The sequence below is a fragment of the Hyperolius riggenbachi genome, chromosome 5 (assembly GCF_040937935.1).
Source record: "Hyperolius riggenbachi isolate aHypRig1 chromosome 5, aHypRig1.pri, whole genome shotgun sequence".
In the NCBI taxonomy this organism is placed as follows: Eukaryota; Metazoa; Chordata; class Amphibia; order Anura; family Hyperoliidae; genus Hyperolius; species Hyperolius riggenbachi.
Genome location: NC_090650.1, coordinates 248,157,688 through 248,180,943, shown reverse-complemented (window position 1 = coordinate 248,180,943; position 23,256 = coordinate 248,157,688).

The window sequence follows — 23,256 nt, the reverse complement described above, 5'->3', positions numbered from 1 at the left end:
AAAAGCGTGGGAGCAGTCTTGGGTTTACTCATTGCTTTGTGCATTATAAGCACAAACATTTCTTTAGGTATACCTGGACCTAGCCATTAAACTTGGCTCGCCCATATCCCTTTAAATCCATTATTGCTTCTGGTATTGCACTTGTTTAGATTATCATGTCTATTCATATTTCCTCCAGCCTGTTATAGTTGAGTAATTTGCTTATCCTCCTGTACAGACAGTTTCTTCTGATCTCCTGTCAGACTGTTGATTACACTGTAAGTGTACTTTCCTTATGCATGGGTTTCTTCTCCAGCATCATGCATTTGTGCAGAAATACTCTTGTGAACCAACTCTATTTCTTATCTAAATATTTATTTTTATGTCTGTAAGCAGCTCTGATATCAGAGAGAAAAAGAGGAAAAGTGCCTTGTTGTCTCACTATGCTTGGTGTATGTGTCCCCTCTGTCCTCTGATCTGCTGCCACCTGCCATTTTTCCTTTCTGTCCACTGGGCTCATCTAACATAAAAAAAAAAATATTGGACTGTTGTTTTTTTGTTTGTTTTCACTTAATTTCTACTGTTAAAGGACATCTGAAAAGAAAGGAATATTGAGGTTACCATATTTATTTCCTTTTAAACAATACCAGTTGCCTGGCTGTCTAGCTAATGCTCTGCCTCTAATAATTTTAACCATAGACCCTGAACAAGCATGCAGATCAGATGTGTTTTACTGAAGTCCGACTTAATCTAGTTGGCCTTCACTTGAAAGCTACTTGTTTTAGGTGAGTGTCTGCATCCAAAGGCATCAGCATGACTGCCGGGCAACTGGTACGGTTAAAAGGGAAATAAATATGTCAGACTTGATATCCCTCTCAGTTCAGGTGTTTTTAAGTAGGAATCTCCATAGCAGGTCTCTGGAACTTAATAATATACTATATAATATTACAATACTGTTAATTAACCATTTCAGCCTGCGGGGATTTTTCACCTTATGCAACAGAGCAATTTTTACCTCCCATTCATTCGCTAATAACTTTATCACTACTTAACACAATTTATTGATCTATATCTTGTTTTTTCCACCACTAATTAGGCTTTATTTGGGTGGTACATTTTGCTAAGAATTTTTTTTTATTAATGCATTTTAACAGGATTAATAAGAAAAAAATGGGAAAAAATTCATTATCTCTCAGTTTTCGTCCATTATAGCTTTAAAATAATCCACACTACCATAATTAAAACCTATGTATTTTATTTGCCCGTTTGTCTCGATTATGACACCATTTTGTCCCTATCACAATGTTTTACAATTTAAAACGTGTTCGTAGTATACCCCCTTCAAATGCATATTTAAAAGGTTCAGACCCTTAGGTAACTATTTATGTTTTTTTTTTATTGTGATTTTTTTTCCATAAAAAAATTTATTTGGGAAATATTTTGGTGTGGGAAATAAACAGTTAATTTTTAATGTTATTATATGTGTAAATTGTCATATAAAAATATGTAGATGTAGTTTTACTATTTGGCCACAAGATGGCCACCTTGAGTTTTTTTTTCTCCTTGCGCTTCTCGATCACCGGAAGCACAAGGAGGATGGGGAAACTTTTTTTTGCAGAAAGACTGAAGCCTCTAGTAAGAGTGCTTCGATTTTTCTGCTGGGGACATGGATCGGTCATCAGGAACCATGTTCACATGTTCACCCATTTACTGATCCCAGGGCTACCAGGGGACGACACAGGGGCACACCCGCGATTGCACGCAGGAGCGCGCCGAAGTGCGGCGCTGCCGCAGAGCAGCCGCCTGGATGTGAGGATCACGTCCGGGTGGCAGAAATGGTTAATTACACTAATTTAGAAATCATTCAGACAATGTTTGCACATTGCAAAATCTTTCCTCTCCCTGATTTACATTCTTAAATTTATCACAGGTGGTGACATCTTTACTGCTGGCAAGGTGCACAACTTTGTTTGTAGTGTGTTACAAAGTAATCAGAAACAACATCTGGTCTCCAAGAGTGCTCTGGGGTAGAGAAGGCTTCTTGACACCCCAGCCTAGGCTAAACATCAGTGGGAGGATGGGGTTACATTGCAATATACATGTAGTCCCCAGTTTAGACTGTACAGTAGGTTTGTTCTTAACCTGATTTAGTTCTTAAGTCAGAACACTGCTCAACCTCTTTCCCCTGTGCCTCATCTGTTCCCACTTTGTCCTCTTCTGTGCCTCTCTGCCCCCTTCTGTGCTTCTCTGTCCCTCTCTATGCCTGTTTGTCCTGTAGGCACTGCGCCTTTGTTCCCCTTCTGTGCCTCTCCGTCCCCTTCTGTGCCTCTCTGTCTCCTTCCTGTCTCCTTCCTGTGCCTCTCGGTCCAGCTCTGTGACTCTGCCCCCCCTCTGTAGCTCTGTCACCTCTGTGCCTCTTTGTCCCCTCTGTGTCTCTTTTGCTCTGTGCCTCTTTGTCCCCTCTGTGCCTCTTTGTCCCCTCTGTGTCTCGTCCGTTCTGTGCCTCTTTGTCCCCTTTGTGCCTCTTTGTCCCCTTTGCGAGTCCATCACTGTCTTTCTATCCACTCCGCCTCCTGCACCCTCTAGTCTATGGCATGGCTTCCTGTGTGTCATGCCGTGCACAAGAGCCAGCAGGTGGGTGATACATGCCTTGACTAAGGGGAACTTTGAAGCTGCTTCTTCAAAATCCCCCATGCGGAAATTACATCATTGCGATGGGATCGAGCCATTTGTATCGGAGGGTCATTGGGTAAGTCGGGCGTTGGTAAGTCAAGGATTACCTGTATGACAATATATGGCTAAAGGAAATGTTTCTGGTGCTGAAACCAAGATAATTAATCTAAAATTGAGTATCATTAATAATATAGTACTTTCTACTATATGTTGTTCCTCTGTAAATATTTTTAAATATTTTCAGCTATAAGATGGAAAAAATTGAATATTGTTAAAAGTGAAACAGCAGTCATGCATTTCTGGACACTTGCCATGCCTGCAATGCAAAAGCTGTATAGTACATCCAGATAGTCCTGCATGTATAACACCATATTCTGACTGCATGCAAGTACACACTATGCGCTGATAGGAGAACGCTAACACAGGCGTTGGAGAAAAAACAGTTCTCTGTCATAGTGGATGGTGGAATTTGGAATTGCCCCATTCTGCTTATATCTGCCTTAGGCATCGGAATTGTAATATAGATGTGACATTGCTGTGAGCGCCACCTCTGGTGATTTGATATGCTGACTGTAGATGTGTATTTGCTACAGAACTGAAACAATCCTTACTATAATATCACATGATCTAAGGGAGATTTTAAACTTTACAAAAAGGTTGCTGAGAGCAAACAAGAGAAAAGAGGGCTTTCTGGAGTCAAAGTAGTACAATAATACATAACTTTAATTGTTCGTATGTATCTTAGAAGAATACATAAATAACAAGTAATTCAGGTATTTGTTCTTCAGTAGTAAAAACATCTACAATCAGTTTGTTACAGATGGGTCTTTAACATAAAAAAGTTTCTTGCCTGATGTGCATTTCACAGTTCAAAGGACCGCTTCACTGGAGTCCAGATTCATTGAATAAAAAGCTGTGCTTTAAGACACTGACATAGAAAAACAGGCTACTCTAGTTGAAAGCACATCACTGGGCAAGGCAGGACCAGATAGTCAAAAAACACTCCACAAATTGACAATATTTGAGCAGGTAAAGATAATCCCCTACTTACAAACAACTTGAGTTACAATGTTTTAGAGATACAAACAAAGTTGTCTTCATGTACAGAATATACAACTGTGTTTTTTCATCAAGAGAAAGTGTAGGCCAAATAATAGACCTATGCAAGAAATCAATAATTAAATACAAACAATTTGTATTAATGAAGTAGGAAATATATCAACAGACATATCAAAAGGTTAAAAACATGTCTTAAAGAGACTCTGCAACAACATTTTCAGCCTTATTTTGTCTATCCTATAAGTTCCTATACATGTTCTAATGTGGTCTGTCTTACTTCAGCCTTTTCTAGTTGCACAGTGGCTGTATTATCTCTGTTATATAATCTATTCTTCTTTCCTCTGACGGCTTTGTCGGGCTCAGGCACTCAGGCAGGAATGTGCTGCTCTGTTTGTGATAGGATAGAAGCTATACACACCCTCTCCAGGCCCCATGCAGGCTCTATGTGAGTCACAGACTGAGCTCCTCTCAGCCTATCACAAGCTGGTTAGAAGCCATGTCTTTTGTTTGTAAACACTGCCTAAAACTGGCAATTACAAGCCAGGATTGCAGCAGGGAGTGGCAGACACAGCACAGAGGGGCCCAGAAGAACATAATGAATAGAATGGTATGCTTTTTATTGTAAGAATTTTAGAGTACAGATTAAAGAAATTACATAAGACATCAATATCCGCATATACAGTATATACCCGTATTTTCCGGCACATAAGATGACTGGGCATACAAGACAACACCCCAACTTTTCCAGCTAAAATATAGAGTTTGGGATATACTCGCTGTATAAGACCCTAATATATCTCTCTTCCAACTCACACCAAATCAAAATTAAGAAAACATCATGTATTGGTGCTATGTATGAACAGATACTGGTGCTGTACTGTATGTGTGGTACCCAGTATATAACAGTATATAGGCGACTTACTGATTGGATTGTTCAACTCTCTCTAAGTGGATTGGTCAGCACTCCCTGTCTCCCTGTTTATCAGAGCGGTATGGAAGAACAGATTGTGCTGTGCCTGTAAAACACACCTTTTTCTGGCCACCCTTGTATCCTATTTACCTCCTCCTCTGCCTCTCAGATCTCCCACATGTGCACCTGCGCTGCTTCACTACAGTCCTCTGCAGCGAGATCTGAGAGTCGGTAAAAGGATAGGGCGTATCACCCAGTGTCAGTGACACCCGGCGTATAAGACGACCCCTGACTTTTCAGAAGATTTTCAAGGATTAAAAAGTAGTCTTATACGCCAGAATATAAAGTATTTATTTGGGGAATCATATTATGAACTGAGTTATGGACTCGATTTTTCCACCTTGTGTGTCTTTGGGATTGATTCCGTAGAGACTTTGTGACTCAACACCATTGTCACTTGCTGTCTGAGTATAATTCAATAGAACTGACTAAAGATTACGAGGTTGATTCACAAAGCCGTGCTAATGCATAGCACGACTGTGCTATGCATTTAGCATGTAATGTGACATGCGTGCACAGGCTTCTGCACATAAAGATTTACGTGCGCACAGTAACGTGGCAAAGTGCACACATTACCGTGCAACAACCTTCATCTGATTTTGTATTTTAAAGTGTATGCTACTATTCTACTGTCTTGACATTGTAAACTTGTTCCTGATTTTTGCGTAAAGGACTACAGACTGTGAAACAAGGCTTTTGTGTTTTAGAGTTTATGATAATATTCTACTGTTTGAAATTTTAAACATGTTCCTGATTTTTGTGTGAAGAACTACAGACTATGAAACAACCAAGGCTTTTACATTTTAGAGTTTACACTATTGTTCTACTGTCTTGAAATTGTAAATATCAGTATTTAGAGCTGGAATAAGTACAAGAAATGTAATACAAAGTTAAGTGTATGAACAATTATTATCTTTATATTACTATTTTCTTCTAAAATATGTCTTTGAGTGCATCATTATGGTATATTTTATGTCACATATTGTAAAATATGGGAAAAAAAAGCTTAACAAAAGGAGTCATAATTTCACATTAAGCTTCTTTGTTATTGATGGTAGGCTGAATATGCGGTTGATTACTCTAATTTTATTTCGAACTTCAAAAAAAAAAAAAAAAGTATCACATAATAATGTAATGTAGTCACTGAAAATAGATATTTAATGCATACATCAATGCTGCCATTAGCACGGCATAAAAAGGCTTTATTCAAAGTTAAATTGAACTTTACAGTTTATCACACTCTTCTACTAAACCAGGGACATTCATATTGATATCATACATATAGACCAAGAAATTAAAGGGACTCCGAACACCTCTCATGGGTATGCCTTTAAGACTCCAACCAGTACTGCAAAGTACTTAAAGATGCACACCTTTCTGTAGCTTGTGCTCTCCTCTTTCATTTGATGCCTGAATCGCCATTCTACACCTAATACTTTTCATGAGATTTCAGTTTAAAAATTGCGGGTGCCATCTTGGCTATATTATAACTTCTGGGTCACCCCTGTCTTCTCTGTTAGAGAAGTGCATCACTGAATGAAGCAGGAAGAGGAAGTGACACACTTGGCCATTGCAAGAGGCTCCTCCAGACAGAGGTGTCATAGCATGACTTTGTTGAAAGTCGTCTGGCTTAAAGGCATGCCCATGAGAAGTGCTCAGAGTCCCTTTAACCACTTTATGAAAAACTGACTTATTAAAACATCCTATTTGAGCCTGTTAAAGGCTCCAGGACATTTTAATAAGTCAATCGCTCCCACTGCTGCTCTGAATGCGTGTGCGCCCCCGCCACTGTTAACCATTGAGACACCGCGATGTGTGATTGGGGAAGAGGACCGAGGTCCTCTACCCAATTGCAATGCCTGGAATTAATAGACAGGACCCCGATCAGCGGCCACGTCCATTCTTAAAACAGGAAACAGTCATAGTTAGTAAAATGTAAAAAAAAGTGAACACTTCCTATAAAACAAGAGAGTGTTCACTAGCACCATCTGGTGGCCAAAAAGTAAAATTACACATACAGGAACATACTATTATTACATACTATTACATACATATTTTTTCTTATTTTTCCCATTAAAATGCATTTAAAAAAAAAAATTCTTAGCAAAATGTACTACCCACAGAAATCCTAATTGGTAGCGAAAAAAATAAGGTATAGATCATTTTGTTGTGATAAGTAGTAATAAAGTTATTGGCGAATAAACGGGAGGAGCACTGACAGGTGAAAATTGCTCTTGTCCATTAGGGTAAAAACCCCTATGGGGTGAAGTGGTTAAAAAAATATTTTCCTGCTCAGCAATGGACCAATAGGAAGACCCATTAGAGCTCCTAGCCAATGTTGGAGTGAGATGCAGTGGGTTGGAATGGCTTGCTTATCAAGATTAACCATCTTAGCGGTATGGACGAGCTCAGCTCGTCCATCACCGCCGATGGCTGCCGCTCAGGCCCTGCTGGGCCGATTTCCATCAAATAAAGTGCAGCACACGCAGCCGGCACTTTGCCAGCCGCGTGTGCTGCCCGATCGCCGCAGCTCTGCGGCGATCCGCCGCGAGCAGCGGCGAAAGAGGGTCCCCCCAGCCGCCTGAGCCCTGCGCAGCCGGAACAAATAGTTCCGGCCAGCGCTAAGGGCTGGATCGGAGGCGGCTGACGTCAGGACGTCGGCTGACGTCCATGACGTCATTCCGCTCGTCGCCATGGCGACAGGAGAAGCCAAACACGGAAGGCTGCTCATTGCGGCCTTCCGTGTTACTTCTGGCTGCCGGAGGCGATCGGAAGAACGCCTCCGGAGCGCATCTAGTGGGCTTTCATGCAGCCAACTTTCAGTTGGCTGCATGAAATAGTTTTTTTTTTATTTAAAAAAAACCCTACCGCAGCCGCCCTGGCGATCTTAATAGAACGCCAGGGTGGTTAAAGAAGAACGGAAAAATAGAAGAACAAAATCTAAGACATAATTTATGAAGATTTACAGAATAGTTAACCAGTTTAGCCGGTCGTTCATGCTGCCTAGACGCAAAAGCCCGTGGAAGCACCAATCGGTGCAAGGAACTATGTGATCCCTGAACCTGATCAGTGCCTCTTTAACCCACAATGATCACTGTTAATGAGTAACAGTGATCATTGTAAAGTGTGTGCAGGAAGTACATTACTTTCTGTAACAATTGTGTGCGCACGCCATGTGCGCATGTCACGTCATGTGACCCCTGTGGCTGCAGTGATTGGCCCAAGGGATCATGGGATCCCTCGACCAATCAATATTCTCCCAGTCCCCCAATGATCACTATTAGTTACAGTCATCATTGAGAACAAAAATAGTAAAACAAAATGTCTAAAATAAAAAAAATAGTAAACCAATTAGTGTTCCTGAAGGTCTGTACCCACAAAGTGATTTTTGCGTCTACTTTTTTTGTAAAGGGTGACTTTTCATGACAAACAATTGTTTTCACGATATTGTGTAACATATTTATTTTTGCATCTTGAAGCAAAAATTAATAAACGATGATTGACAACGTGCTGCGACCATGACCATCATGATGGCTCACTGAGCAACCGGCTACATAATACTGAAGGACACCCCTTTCAACCTAATTGTATTACTGGGACTGTCTACCTAATACAATTGAGGGTACTTCTAGCTACCTAATACTATCTGAGGGGCACAAATAGTTCTGTTGTTTTGTGAACATGGCTAGTCAATTTATGTATATATTGGGCACTTGGCTACTTAATTGTTTTATCTTCTTAACGCATGTGGCTATTTAATTTGCTTATCTTGTGGTATGTGGCTACTTAATTAACTTATCTGGAGGTAGATGACTACTTAATTATTTTATCTGGATGCTTGTTTATTTCTTTAATTTTGAGCAACTTTAACCACTTTACCCCCGCGCGTACGTATTTCTCCGCCCCTTTTTCCATCCTTTAAAAACCAGGGACGGAGAAACACGTACTTTCCGCGTTCCCGACGCTGTCCGCGCTCCCGCTCGTAAACACGACGCCCGCCGCTAGTAAACACGCCGCCGCCCGCTCGCCCGGAGATCAATGAACGGGAAAATCCATTCCCGTTCGTTGATCTAAGCCCCACAATGACCCGCTGCTCTCCTATGGGCAGCGCGATCATTGTGAGAAGAAACTCACGTGTCCAGCCTCCTTATTCTTCCTCCAAGCTTCCGGAAGGAGGCTTGGAGGTCGCAATAAAGCAAAAAGTTACTGTGGCCATCTTGTGGCCAAATAGTAAACTACACCCTACACATTTTTCACATACAAATAAATGACTTTTACACAAAAAATTAACTCATTACCTCCCACACTCCCCATTTTTTTTTTTTTGTAATTAAAAAAAAATTCAAAAATTTACAATTGAAAAAAATACATAATTAGTTACCTTAGGGACTGAACTTTTTAAATATTTAAGTCAAGAGGGTATAACACTGTTACTTTATAAACTATGGGCTTGTAATTAGGGATGGACGCAAAACTGAAAAAAATGCACCTTTATTTCCAAATGAAATATTGGCGCCAAACATTGTGATAGGGACATAATTTAAACGGTTTTATAACCGGGACAAAAGGGCACATAAATTTCATGGGCTTTAATTACAGTAGCATGCATTATTTAAAAACTATAATGGCCGAAAACTGAAAAATAATTTTTTTTTCCCCACATTTTTCCTATTTTCCCATTAAAACACATTTAGAAAAAAATAATTCTTGGCATAATGTCCCACCTAAAGAAAGCCTAATTGGTGGCGGAAAAAACAAGATATAGTTCATTTCATTGCGATAAGTAATGATAAAGTTATAGACGAATGAATGGAAGGAGCGCTGAAAGGTGAAAATTGCTCTGGTGGTCAGGGGGTAAAACCCCTCAGTGGTGAAGTGGTTAATTTTGAGGTGCTTAATTATATATCTAGGGAACCATGACTGACTACTCAAGATATGCATCTGGGGACATATTAAATTCTGGCATTTGGGTAACTCAGGTGCTTAATTCTGGTATCTAGGGACAACACAAATAACTTCTGAAATTTCCTGTGCAAAAAACACAGACAACGATAACAATATTTTACAAGAAAATAAGCTGTTATTATGGGGCAAGGGTGTCTGGGGGAGACACTATTTTAGTATTTGCCATAAGTGCTATATTTGCCCCTAGATAAATGTATTTTTTTTTCAAATGGTGTCAAGCATGTATTGTGGCAACCAACAGAATTTAGATTTCAAACATCTAAAAGAATTTAGAATTCGAACATCAAAACGACTTTCACATAAATTTCACATAAATAAATTACTGTATGGTTGCTGTGAACAAGGCAGCCAGATTATTGGGTAAATTGCCGTTTTACACAACCACTTAACGACCGCCTAATGCCGATAGGCGTCGGCAGGTCGAAGTGGTGTTACCAAGGCGTTCCATGTCAGTTCACGTAGGGTGTCTCCGTGAACAGTCTGCGAGCCACCGATCGCGGCTCGCAGGCTAAATGTAAACACGTGGGGAAGAAATCCCTGCTGTTTACATCATACGGCGCTGCTGCGCAGCAGCGTCGTAAAGGAGATCGGCGACCCCCGGCCTCTGATTGGCCGAGGATCGCCGGCATCTGATAGGCTGAAGCCCACAACGTAAGGGAGAGGGAGGGAAGGGCAGAGAGGGCGGAAATCATTGCAGAGGGGGGCTTTGAGGAGCCCCCCCCCCCGCAAATCACAGGTAGCCGGTGGCGATCAGACCCCCCAGCAGGACATCCCCCTAGTGGGGAAAAAAGGGGGGAAGTCTGATCGCCATGCTGCAAACCTGATCTGTGCTGTAGAGCCCACGCAGCACAGATCAGGAAAAAAGAGCCTGGTCCTTAAGTAGTTAAATGAAGGGACTCCCTCAGTTATAATAGAAGCCCGAGGTTCTAGTTCTGGTTGTATTTTTTCATAAAACCCCCTCATTTACCTAAAATAAGCTCATGTTGGTTTTCCTTATCCAAGATGGCAGCCAGGACCGGATTTGCATCTCAGAAGCCTATAAGGCACAGATGTCCGGGCACCCTAGACCTTGCCCTCCATGAACCTACAAATGCCCACTCAACCGCACCTTTTTACTTAATTCCCTTGCACATCATAGATAGGTACAGGTGCCTCTTAGTAATAGCCTGTGCAATCCTCATTATTAACCACTAGAGATATCGCGAACCTCCGATTTTCGGTTCGAGAACTCTGTTCGCGAACCTCCGCGAAAGGTTTGGTTTGCGAAAAAGTTCGCGAACCGCAACAGACTTCAATGGGGAGGCGAACTTTGAAAAATAGAAAAAATTCTGACAGCTGGAAAAATGATAGAAAACATGTTTTGAGTGCTCTAATACCTGGAGGCAGACATGATTCAATGAAATACACATCAAAAGTCCCAGGCAAAAATCTAGTTTTCACATAAGCCCCTATTTTAGGCCTTCCTCCTCCCTCCACCCTCCTCCCTCCACCCTCCTCCCTCCACCCTCCTCCTCTCTCCCTCCACCCAAAGACAAGGCCATGTCTGGCTACATATCCATAAGCAGTGACTGCATGGTGTAATGGTTAAGGGCTCTGCCTCTGACACAGGAGACCAGACTTCAAATCTCAGCTCTGTCTGTTCAGTAAGCCAGCACCTATTCAGTAGGAGACCTTAGGCAAGTCTTCCTAACACTGCTATCTTGTCTAATTTTTCTCTTGACAACTGTTGAACACAAAAGACAAGGTCATGTCTGTCTACATATCTGTAAGCAGTGGCTGCATGGTGTAATGGTTAAGGGCCCTGCCTCTGGCACAGGAGACCGGGGTTTGAATCTTGTCTCTGTCTGTTCAGTAAGCCAGCACCTAATTAGTAGGAGACATTAGGCAAGTCTTCCTAACACTGCTACTGCCTATAGAGTGTGCCCTAGTGGCTGCAGCTCTGGTGCTTTGAGTCTGCCAGGAGAAAAGTGTGATATAAATGTTATATGTCTTATCTAATTTTTCTCTTGCATTGAGCATAAATGGTACATGCTAGGCTAGTTTCAGCTACTTTCAGCTACTTTCAGCTAGTAGTGTTGGTGGTATAATGCAGTGTTTCTCAACATTTTATCGGTGTGTACCCCTTTTAAAACCCTGTACTCATCAAGTACCCCCTAGCATAGTAAACATTATCATAAGTACCCCTTGACAAATCTATAAAAATCTATATTTAAATCATAGTACATAATTGGTTCTAAAAAAAATTCCAAGCATTTACTATTGTCTTTAATTAGCTAAAATACTAATTTGGTGTTTAAATAAGATTTATCATTATCTAAAACTCTAAATTTGTTATATTTGGTCAAGTAAACCAAGCCCGAGTACCCCCTGGAACCATCAGAAGTACCCCCTGGGGTACGCGTACCACATGTTGAGAACCTAGGGTATAATGGATATGTTAGTTACCTACCATACACTGAGACCTGGGTTCAAATCCCTGTCAGGGTATGTAAGCTGGTTTTTGAAATACTGGAATTCCCTGGCAGATGAGACCCTCCTCCCTCCGGTAGGAGGGAATAGGTAGAAGGGTAGGAGGGTTTGAGGGGCCCACAAGAGGCTAATTAAAATCTCCCTAGCAGAGTGTGTAGCAGCTGTCCCTTAACTAATTAGTGTAGGCAGACAAGTGAGTCAAATGGTATAAGGACCTTGCTTGGAGGAGGGAGGGAGGGGAGGCCTCCAGCATTGAGAGTAGTGTGTTTGGCAACAATGTGTCTGCTGACTGTGATGTAGAGGGTCAAAGTTTTGCTCAATAGAGCATTATGGGGCGAATCGAACTTCCGGGAAAGTTCGCCTTTGGTAGGCGAACGCGAACCACCGAAGTTCACCTGGAACCGTTCGCCGGCGAACCGTTTGCGACATCTCTATTAACCACTTGCCGACCGCCCACTGCACATTGGCGGTGGCAAAGTGGCAGCCCGAGGACCACGTAACGCAGATTGGCGTCGGGTCCTGGGACACTGTTTTGCCGGGGATCGCGTGCTGGGATGCGCACGCATCCTCCGGCAATAGGCTCTGACCACCCGCGACGTCAACCCGCCGGCCAATCGGAAGTGCCGGCGGGTTGTTAACCCGACGATCGCTGCATAGGAAGCGTATAATACGCTTTGTAATGTTTACAAAGTGTATTATACAGGCTGCCTCCTGCCCTGGTGGTCCCAGTGTCCGAGGGACCACCAGGGCAGGCTGCAGCCACCCTAGTCTGCACCCAACCACACTGATCTGCCCCCCCTGATCATCCACAGCACCCCTCAGACCCCCCCTGCCCACCCCCAGACCACTGTTTGCACCCAATCACCCCTCTAATCACCCATCAATCACTCCCTGTCACTATCTGTCAACGCAATTTTTTTTAGTCCCTAAACTGCCCCCTGGGGACTCCTGATCACCCCCCCCCACCCCTCAGATTCTCCCCAGACCCCCCTCCCCCTGTGTACTGTATGCATCTATCCCCCCTGATCACCTGTCAATCACCTGTCAATCACCCATCAATCACCTCCTGTCACTGCCACCCATCAATCAGCCCCTAACCTGCCCCTTGCGAGCACCCACCCACACCATTAGATCGCCTGCAGACCCGACGTCAGATCACCTCCCAAGTGCACTGTTTACATCTGTTCTCTCCTCTAAACACCCACTAATTACCCATCAATCACCCCCTGTCACCACCTGTCACTGCTACCCATCAGATTAGACCCTATCTGCCCCTAGGGCACCCAATCACCTGCCCACACCCTCAGAACGCCCTCAGACCCCAGCCCTGATCACTTCGCCAGTGCATTGCTTGCATCTATTCCCCCCACTAATCACACCTGTCACCCCCTAGCACACCTGCCCATCAAATCAGGCCCTAATTTGCCCCGTGTGGGCTCCTAATCACTCGGTCAAATCCTCAGATCCCCCTCAGACCCCCTTCCGATCACCTCCCCAGTGCATTGATTGCATCTATTTTCCCCTCTAACCACCCCCTGAGACACCCATCAATCACCTCCTGTCACCCCCCTAGCACTCCTATCCATCAGATCAGGCCCAATACAACCTGTCATGTAAGAGGCCACCCTGCTTATGACCGGTTCCACAAAATTCGCCCCCTCATAGACCACCTGCCATCAAAATTTGCAGATGCTTATACCCCTGAACAGTCATTTTGAGACATTTGATTTCCAGACTACTCACGGTTTTGGGCCCGTAAAATGCCAGGGCAGTATAAGAACTCCACAAGAGACCCCTTTTTAAAAAAAAGACACTCTAAGGTATTCTGTTAGGTGTATGAAGAGTTCATAGAAGATTTAATTTTTTGTCAAAAGTTAGCGGAAATTGATTTTTATTGTTTTTTTCACAAAGTTTCATTTTTCACTAACTTGTGACAAAAAATAAAATCTTCTATGAACTCACCATGCCTCTCAGTGAATACTTTGGGATGTCTTCTTTCCAAAATGGGGTCATTTGGGGGGTATTTATAACATCCTGGAATTTTAGCACCTCATGAAACATGAGAGGTGGTCAGAAAAGTCAGAGATGCTTCAAAATGGGAAAAGTCACTTTTTGGCACCATAGTTTGTAAACGCTATAACTTTTACCCAAACCAATAAATATAGGCTGAATTGTCTTTTTTTAATCAAAAACATGTATGTCCACATTTTACGTGCTGCATGTATACAGAAATTTTACTTTATTTGAAAAATGTCAGCACAGAAAGTAAAAAAAAACATTTTTTTGACAAAATTCATGTCTTTTTTGATGAATATAATAAAAAGTAAAAATCGCAGCAGCAATCAAATAGCACCAAAAGAAAGCTGTATTAGTGACAAGAAAAGAAGGTAAAATTCATTTAGGTGGTAGGTTGTATGACCGAGCAATAAACCGTTAAAGCTGCAGTGGTCTGAATGGAAAAAAAGGCTCTGGTCCTTAAGGGGTTTTATGACTGCAGTCCTTAAGTGGTTAAGTAGCTAGATGTGCCTACAAGTATTAAGCTGGCCACTAACGGTCCAATTTCTAGCGAAAAATCGTTCGAGCGATCAGAAATTCTGATCGGATTGGTTGTAAATAATCTCCATTGGTGGACACAATCGATTATGAACGAGTGAAAAAAATGTCGCCCGAATGAATTTTCGTCGAACGAAAATTTGAATTTTCTTGGTGGTCGTGATAGATAGGAAGCAATGATTGGTTAGTTGATGGTGTAGTGAACGATTTTTCGTCCGATCAGAATTTCTGATCGCTCGAATGATTTTTCGCTAGAAATTGGACCGTTAGTGGCCAGCTTTAGGTAGATAGAGGTGACCCAGACTAAAGGGAGATCTCATCAATGGAATGTCGAGACCTGGATGAGTGACCTCTCATCTACACTTTAATCAGGACTCTGCATAAGTAAGGTGGGAGGGAGGCAATTGGGGAGGGGAGTGAGCCGCCTTTCCATCATCAGGCACCTGGAGGTATGTACTGGCCTACAGTGTCTTATGGTAAATCCAGCCCTGATGGCAGCTATTGATGGTATTCAAGCTGTGATGAGTTACTTGTCTATAACCTTAGACAGAAGAAGGGTGTTCAGCAAAGTAATTTTTGTATGGCTTGAAGAGGTGCAAGAGGTCACCCAAAATAGATTCAAATCTATGTCTGTTGTCACACCCTTAAGGCATGGCCTGACAGTGTGAGGAAACAGTAACATCCCCACTTCTGCATTGACTATTCACCTGGCCTTTGGAAAGTACTGTAGCCAATGTTGTCATTTTGTCATGTCAAGTTTGCATGGAGGAATTGTAGATTCTGACAACAGTGTTTGTACTTACAGATATTTTAAAAGAGTGCTGTTTCTAGTTCTTTAATGTCATTTTGATGCTTTATGGCTGTTGGGTGTACTGGCATATCACTATCATGTGAATGAATAGGTATTCCTGAATAAAAACTTTGTGATTTCAGGTTAATGTATACTGAAGTGATAGTTTATAGCAAACACCATGGAGCTGTGGATGCACACTGCAGGGCAGCTATCCGCTGTTGTGTATGTACTTCACTGTTCATTGTGGAGCCAGTCTCTGTGGTAGTATCCTATTGCGCTCCTGTGGCAGGGAGCATTCTATGCTTGGCAAGTTTAAGTCTTTGTGAGCTGCAGAACACTCCCGGCCACAGGGGCACGATTGAGAGATACGTGTGAATTTGCCCGCACATGCGCAGAAGCCGTCAACCACAGCTGTGGTCAGTGATCTTATGGAAAGGCTAGCAGTACACTGGAGGGCAGCAGGACTGCAGTGAGGGAACACATACACAACTAGGGGCTGGAAGAAGCCCCAGGTAAAGAAAGTATAACTTTTTCCCTTTCAACTCGGATATCCTTTAAAATAAAAATGTATCTGTGGGATGACTTTCCTATGGGCTCATTAACAAAAGTAATGTTATTCAAAGCCTAATGCAATGCATTTGAAAGGATCTTCCTGTTTCCTTGCACATACATTAATCAAAAATGCTTTTTTATGTGTTAAATATAGTTTTTTTTGTCATTAAGCGCATACAAATATGTTTTCTGGGAAGCAAATACTCCCAATTAGTTATAATATTTTAGAAAAAAGCCTACTGAACTGTCTACAATAAATTAGATAACTCTTTGATTAAGAGAAGTATTGAGCATATGTACTCACTTGTGCACTGTTGTAAACATTTCAGCTCTGGCAATTCATGTCTTTTACTGCACTGTGTTAGTTTACTGTGATCATGTAATTTTCCTTGATTGAGTAGTTTCTTAGCATTTCTTAGCATTCTAAGTACTGCACAGTGTTCGCTTAGCGCCAAAGAAAAAGACTAGCTTTATTTGTAGCAATTTCTTTTTCAGTCTGCAGGACCATTGTTACCGTGATGCCACTAAGACAGGTCATTTGAATGAAAGCATTTGATCCAAGATCATTTATGTACTTTTCAGTGTACGGTTTTATGGCAAACTAAAGCACATTAGGGTGCGCATTGTTCGAGCAGGCTGGAAAGAGTTATGTACCCTGTGAGACACAGCTCTTAATGCTGAGCAATCTGAGCCACATGAGACGCAAATCTGTTAAATGTGCCCAATTGATTGGCAGGGCTCTTTTTGTGCTTGCAAATTTACATGAGCATAAAATAGCCTCAGAGGTAATATTTGAGTTTTTATGAGGCAGCATTTGTAGTTTTATGGCATTTAGGTGTTTGATTACCAAGGAAATAAACAGTTTGATTCCACTGGGTGAAGTCAGACCCCATTAGTTCTTCTAGAGAGTGCTGCTTTGTCCTTATCTTTGAGAAAAAGAAAGAAAACCAGGCTCAGTAATTTGGAAATGAGAGCACAAAGGGGTGCAATATTGTGAGCAGAACGGGAAGGAGAAAGGTTGTAAACACTAGAGGACTGAAGGAGAAAGCTTTTATGCAGCTCTGCTGAGGTGAAAACTTCAGGCGAGTGTAAGTAGAAACCATCAGCACTGCAGATGATCTCATAAAGCAACAATTCTGAACGTATCTATAGTGAATTATCTTACATTTGCATTAACATTTTGATTCAATGGTTTTTACTAATCCAACATTTATTTATTTTTTGGAAAGGGGCGGGGACATTGGTGATGGATAGACTGCAAAATTCAAATGATAACTCTTCAGCAATTCAGATTCCTTACTGTTGGTGGTATTGCCTATATCTCCAGATGGAGATCTACAGCTGCACAGTCCACGTTGCCATACATACCACCACCACTTCAAAGAGGATCTGTACTTTAAAATTCTTACAATAAAAAGCATACTATTCTATTCATTATGTTCTCCTGGGCCCCTCTGTGCTGTTTCTGCCACTCCCTGCTGCAATCCTGGATTGTAATTGCCAGTTTTAGGCAGTGTTTACAAACAAAAGACATGGCTGCTAACCAGCATGTGATAGGCTGAGAGAAACTCAGTCTGTGACTCATATAGAGCCTGGAGGGGGCCTGGAGAGGGTGTGTATAGCTTCTTCCTATCACAAGCAGAGCAGCACATTCTAGCCTGAGCCGACAACGCCGTCAGAGGAAAGAAGATTTGATTATATAACAGAGATAATACAGCCACTGTGCAACTAGGAAAGGCTCCAGTAAAACAGACCACATTAAAACAGGTATAGGAACTTTTGGATAGAAGAAATAAATATCCTACTTTTCAGCTCAAATATTCGCACTGCATGCATTCATCACTTTTCTGAAATGCCATAGTTATCCAGTTGGTATAGATTTTCATTTTTTTTCTCTTTATTACTTTATTAATTTTAAAATGTAAAGGTAGTGCCAGTGTAAAGTGTATTGGTGTTAAATCAAATAAATATTCATTGAGATTCTCAGATCCTCTACAAAGTGAACTGATCCAAACCACCCAAGTGGATTTTTAGTGAAAGTGATATTTACTTTTTTACATTGATTTTACCATTGGTTGGTGATATGGGCACTCCTGAGGTGTAGAGTGGAGCCTAAAGGCTCTTGCACACACTATATGACAACCGCCTCTGCTGAGAATCTAGTATGAGTACAGTCCCCCGATGCCACCCAACACCTTCATCCCAGTGAATTGGTTCAGCTGATCACTGGCCAATAGTGTTGTGCTCGACAATCACCCTGGCAGCCACATGCTGTCACTTGTGCACCGCTCCATCGGAACTCTGCTTTCCCGCATAGAAATAAAACACATTGCTAGCCTGCACTCTAGCACTCTGCACTCTGTACAGCCTCAGCCCTGCAATGTCCTCCAAGGGATTGAGTCCTGATTCCCACTAGGCAACATGCCTTGTACATGTTTACAATGCTTTACAAGGCTTTAGTGGAGTCCTTGGTTTGGCATCTGTAAAGGCTACTAGACACTTTTGCTGTTTGAATTTTGTTAAAATGTTTTGGCAAAATAATGCCACAGCAAGGAAAAACTGTAGCAAAAAAGTAGTCAGAGAAATCAGGCAGGAGTGGCCATAGACATCCAGTATGTTGCTGTAGGCATTTTAATAAGCAACAAAGACAAGTGATATAATATTTTACCTCCTATTAACGTATTGCCTACAACTATGTTTTTGTAATGGTTCCATTTCTTTGTTTCTTACAATATAGTAAGAAACAAAGAAATGGAACCGTTACAAAAAACATATTAATATACATATAGTAGATCATAATCTACTTTACACTATAATAAATACTGTAAACTCCTCAGTTCAAAGCAAACTTGAGCTGAATATAAGTTGGTGAGAAAAACAATTGTATCTATCCTCCTATTTCTAAATAAAATTTTATTTTGCGATAAACTAAAAAATAGTGTTTAATGGTTTTATTTTAATGGTTTTATTGCCTCAGCCGAATGACACATTTTTTTATGTTGCAGAGCCACAATCACGAATAATTGACTCTTTTTAAACTCTTGCCTGCACTCAGAAATAATTCCCTGCAAAACAAAAGTCTGTAGCTGACTGAAGTCTGATTGAAGAAATAGTACAACTTGCATACCTAGATTCCTAGCCCTTAGAGTGGGAACAAGAAAAAAAGTATGAAACTGTACATGCACATGTTTAAACCATCCTGTCTCATGTCAGTTCAGGTATAATTTAACCCACTTAACGACCAGCTAACGCCGATAGGCGGCGGCTGGTCGCAAGTGAATTTCCATGGAAACGGCCGTTTCCTGTCAGTTCACGGTGGGGGGCTCCGTGAACAGCCTGTGAGCCTCCGATCATGGCTTGCAGGCTAAATGTAAACACCCAGGGAAGAAAACCCCGGTGTTTGCAGCATACGGCGCTGCTGTCACAGCAGTGCCGTAAAGAAGATTGGCAATCCCCAGCCTCTGATTGGCCGGGGATCGCCGCCGTCTGATAGGCTGAAGCCTATCTGAGGCGGTACAGGACGGATGGCCATCCTGTACCGCCCATAGTGAGGAGGAGAGGGAGGGCGGAATAGCACTGCGGAGGGGGCTTTGAGGACCCCCCCCCCCCCCCCGCAAGGCACAAGGCAGCGGCGGCGATCAGACCCCCCCAGCAGGACATCCCCCTAGTGGGGAAAAAAGGGGGGAAGTCTGATCACCCTGCCTGCCACCTGATCTGTGCTGGGGGCTGAAGAGCCCACGCAGCACAGATCAATCAAAAAGGGGCCGGTCCTTAAGTGGTTAAGTGGATATAAAAGCTAGAAAGGTTTAAAGAAATCCTGTGATAAAAAGATACCCCTATAGGGGATACTTACCTCAGGAGGGGGAAGTCTCTGGATCCTAACGAGGCTTCCCCCATCCTCCGGTGTCCATTCATTAAGTACCCGGGTCCCCCGAAGTGCAGTGATGTAAATACTTACCTCTTCACAATCCTGCGCAGACGTACTAGCTGCTTTTCATTCTGGTAAGGTGGAAATCTGCTCTACTGTGCATGCGCGAGTCCTTTTCCGCTTGTGCAGTAGAGCGAATACAGTAGGGTTCAGCTATTTACGCCTAGCCTGAAGGAAGAGCCGCTACTACGCCTGTGCTGGATCCTGGATAGAGATGGTTTGAACCTCCGATTTTTGGTTCAAGAACCCCGAATGCAAAACTCCGCAAAAAAGTTTGCTTAATGCGAACTTCCGCGAAGCGCAATAGACTTCAATGGGGAGGCGAACTTCGAAAATTATAAACATTTATGCTGGCCACAAAAGTGATGGAAAAGATGTTTCAAGGGGTCTAACATCTGAGTTTTTGCATGGAGGAGTGGGATACATGCCAAAAGTCCCGGAGAAAAATCCGGATTTGACGCACAGCAGCATTTTAAGGGCAGAGATCACATTGCATGCTAAATTGGAGGCCTAAAGTGCTTTAAAACATCTTGCATGTGTATACATCAATCAGGTAGTGTAATTAGTGTACTGCTTCACACTGACAGACCAAACTCACTGTGTAACGCACCGCACACTGCAGTTTGTGTAGCGACGGCCGTGCTGGACTGGTGCGCACCATGGCGAGAGTGCAGGTGATGGCGGCTTTCCAGCCCATATGGTCACCAGGCTGAGGTAGCTGAATGACAGAACAGTGACTGTCCAGTTGATCGAATTTGGTCTGTCCACAATGAATCAACAACCTTATTATCTTGGGTGTGCCCCCCCCCCCCGAAACACTCAAATAGCAGGCGGTCATTACTTCATTGTGATACACAAGCCCCTTCAGAAAAATTAGGCAGGCATGTACACGCACCAGCTGCCTTAAAAATTCAGAAATCCGCCAGGAGTCCTGGACCCTGTTGGTGGTGGCAGAGAAGGCAGTCAAGCGGCCTGCAGACAGAGATGCTGTGTGGGGACCGACTTAGTCATGGGGCAGGCAGCCACACGGCGTGCAGGCAAAGATGCTGTGTGCAGGGACTGACTTAGTCTTCGGGCGGGCAGTAGCCCTCCGGGATCCATGTCTCATTCTTTGATAAAGGTGAGGAACTGAACACTTTTGTGACTTAGGCGACTTCTCTTCTCAGTGACAATGCCTCCAGCTGTGCTGAAGGTCCTTTCTGACAGAACACTTGAGGCAGGGCAAGACAGAAGTTGGATGGTAAATTGGGACAGCTCTGGCCACAGGTCAAGCCTGTGCACACTGTAGTCCAAGGGTTCATTGCTGCTCACAGTGTCTACATCCATACTTAAGGCCAGGTAGTCGGCTACCTGCCGGTCCAGGCGTTGGTGGAGGGTGGATCCGGAAGGGCTAAGGCGAGGCATTGGACTAAAGAATGTCCGCATGTCCAACATCACCATGAGATCGCTGGAGCGCCCTGTCCTTGCCTGCGTGGACATGGGAGAAGGATTACTGGCAGTGGTACCTTTATTGCGTTGTGCTGTGACATCACCATTAAACGCATTGTAAAGCATCATTGCCAGCTTGTTCTGCAAGTGCTGCATCCTTGCTGCCTTCTGGTGATTTGGAAACATCTCCACCACTTTGTGCCTATACCGAGGGTCTAGTAGCATGGCCACCCAGTACAGCTCATTCCCATTATGTTTTTTTATACGGGGGTCCCTCAACAGGCTGGACAGCATGAAAGATGCCATCTGTACAAAGGAGGATTGTGGGATGCTTCGGGGGAGCCATGTAATGAGACGCGGAAGAGCAGCCACCTCTGCGCAGCATGAGGCGGCTGCTCCCAGACAGGGCATGACGGAATGCGGAAACCGCCGCGTCTGACACGGTGGCTGGTGTGCACGGCCCTGTTGTCTCTGTGCCCCAGCGCGGGGAGGCCGCCGCCGGTACGGCTAGCGGTGTGACCTACCCCACACATGGGGCAGCCGAGAGACTGCCAGACAATGTTGGTGTGCTGGGACTCGTAGTCCCTCTGGCTCCAGAGTAACGCGCGTGCGCGCGGAGAGGCAGTGACTATATGGCAGCCAGTAAGAGGTCAGCTGACCAGGCCGGTCAGCTGACAAATCTGCCCCTGCTCATTGGTCCAGCACTTGGGGAGGTGCTGGAGATTGCTTTGTATATATACTGCGGGCTGTTCACTTGCCCGTTGTCTGGCGTTGCGAACACTTCGTGGTAGCACTCAGACCTGTCTGTATCTGTGTTCTAGCATAGTTTCCAAAGGTGTTGACGGCCACGGATCTCACACCTTAGCGTTAGGAAATTTATATTGTATTATCTGTATTACCTTCTGTTTGCCTGACTACTCTTGTGAACTCTGATTCTGTACCTTGATATTTCTGATACTCTGTTGCCGAACCCCGGCTTGCTCTAAGACTCTGCACCTGCCTCCTGATTCTGTACCCCGATATATCTGATACCCTGTTGCCGAACCCTGCCTGTTTACTAGACTCCACTTCTGCCTTCTGAATCTGTACTGTATCTGTCTGTGTGGTAACGACTTGGCTTGTCCGACCTCGAGAACCGACCTCACTGTTAGAGGCGGTTCCCAGACCTGTTAGTGACACCCTCGCACTGGTGTCACTCTCACTCTGTCCTTCCTACTTTCAGCCTAGCTCCTCCCCCGGGAGAGTCTAGGCATACGGAAGGAACATACTTCAGAGCAGTACTCCTTACTACTTCTGTACCTTCTCCTAAGGTGCAATACTCAAAGTATTACTGTTGCACCAAACACTCTTACTCTACTCAGGTGTCCAGAGGTTAGCTAGTATATCGGATTATCGGTGATACTGCAGATCATCTATAATCCTACTAATATAATAAATGGGAAAGTTCGGATGTTTGGATGTTTGGATGTTTGGATGTTTGTTACTCGATCACGCAAAAACGGCTGAACGGATTTGAATGAAATTTGGCACACACATAGTACATTACCTGGAATACAGTATAGGCTACTTTTTATTCCCATAACCAAAAAGAGACAAATACAAATTTCACTGGAAAATGTAAACTGCAGACATTCTTACACTGTTACACTGGAGGTGTGTTTAGCTTCTAAGGGTAGAATGGTTAATTTGCATATATTCAGCAGTGCTGCACTGGGAGACATCTCAAGCTCACTCCAACCTGAATTATCTCAAATTCTTTCTGTTTTAAGAAAGCAAACTTTTGTTTTTCTTAACATCTTAGTAAGGGGGCTTTTAGGACTATTGTAGTCCCTTACCAAAAAACAAAACTGAGCCAAACAAAAATGCCAAAAAACGCCATGGATGATT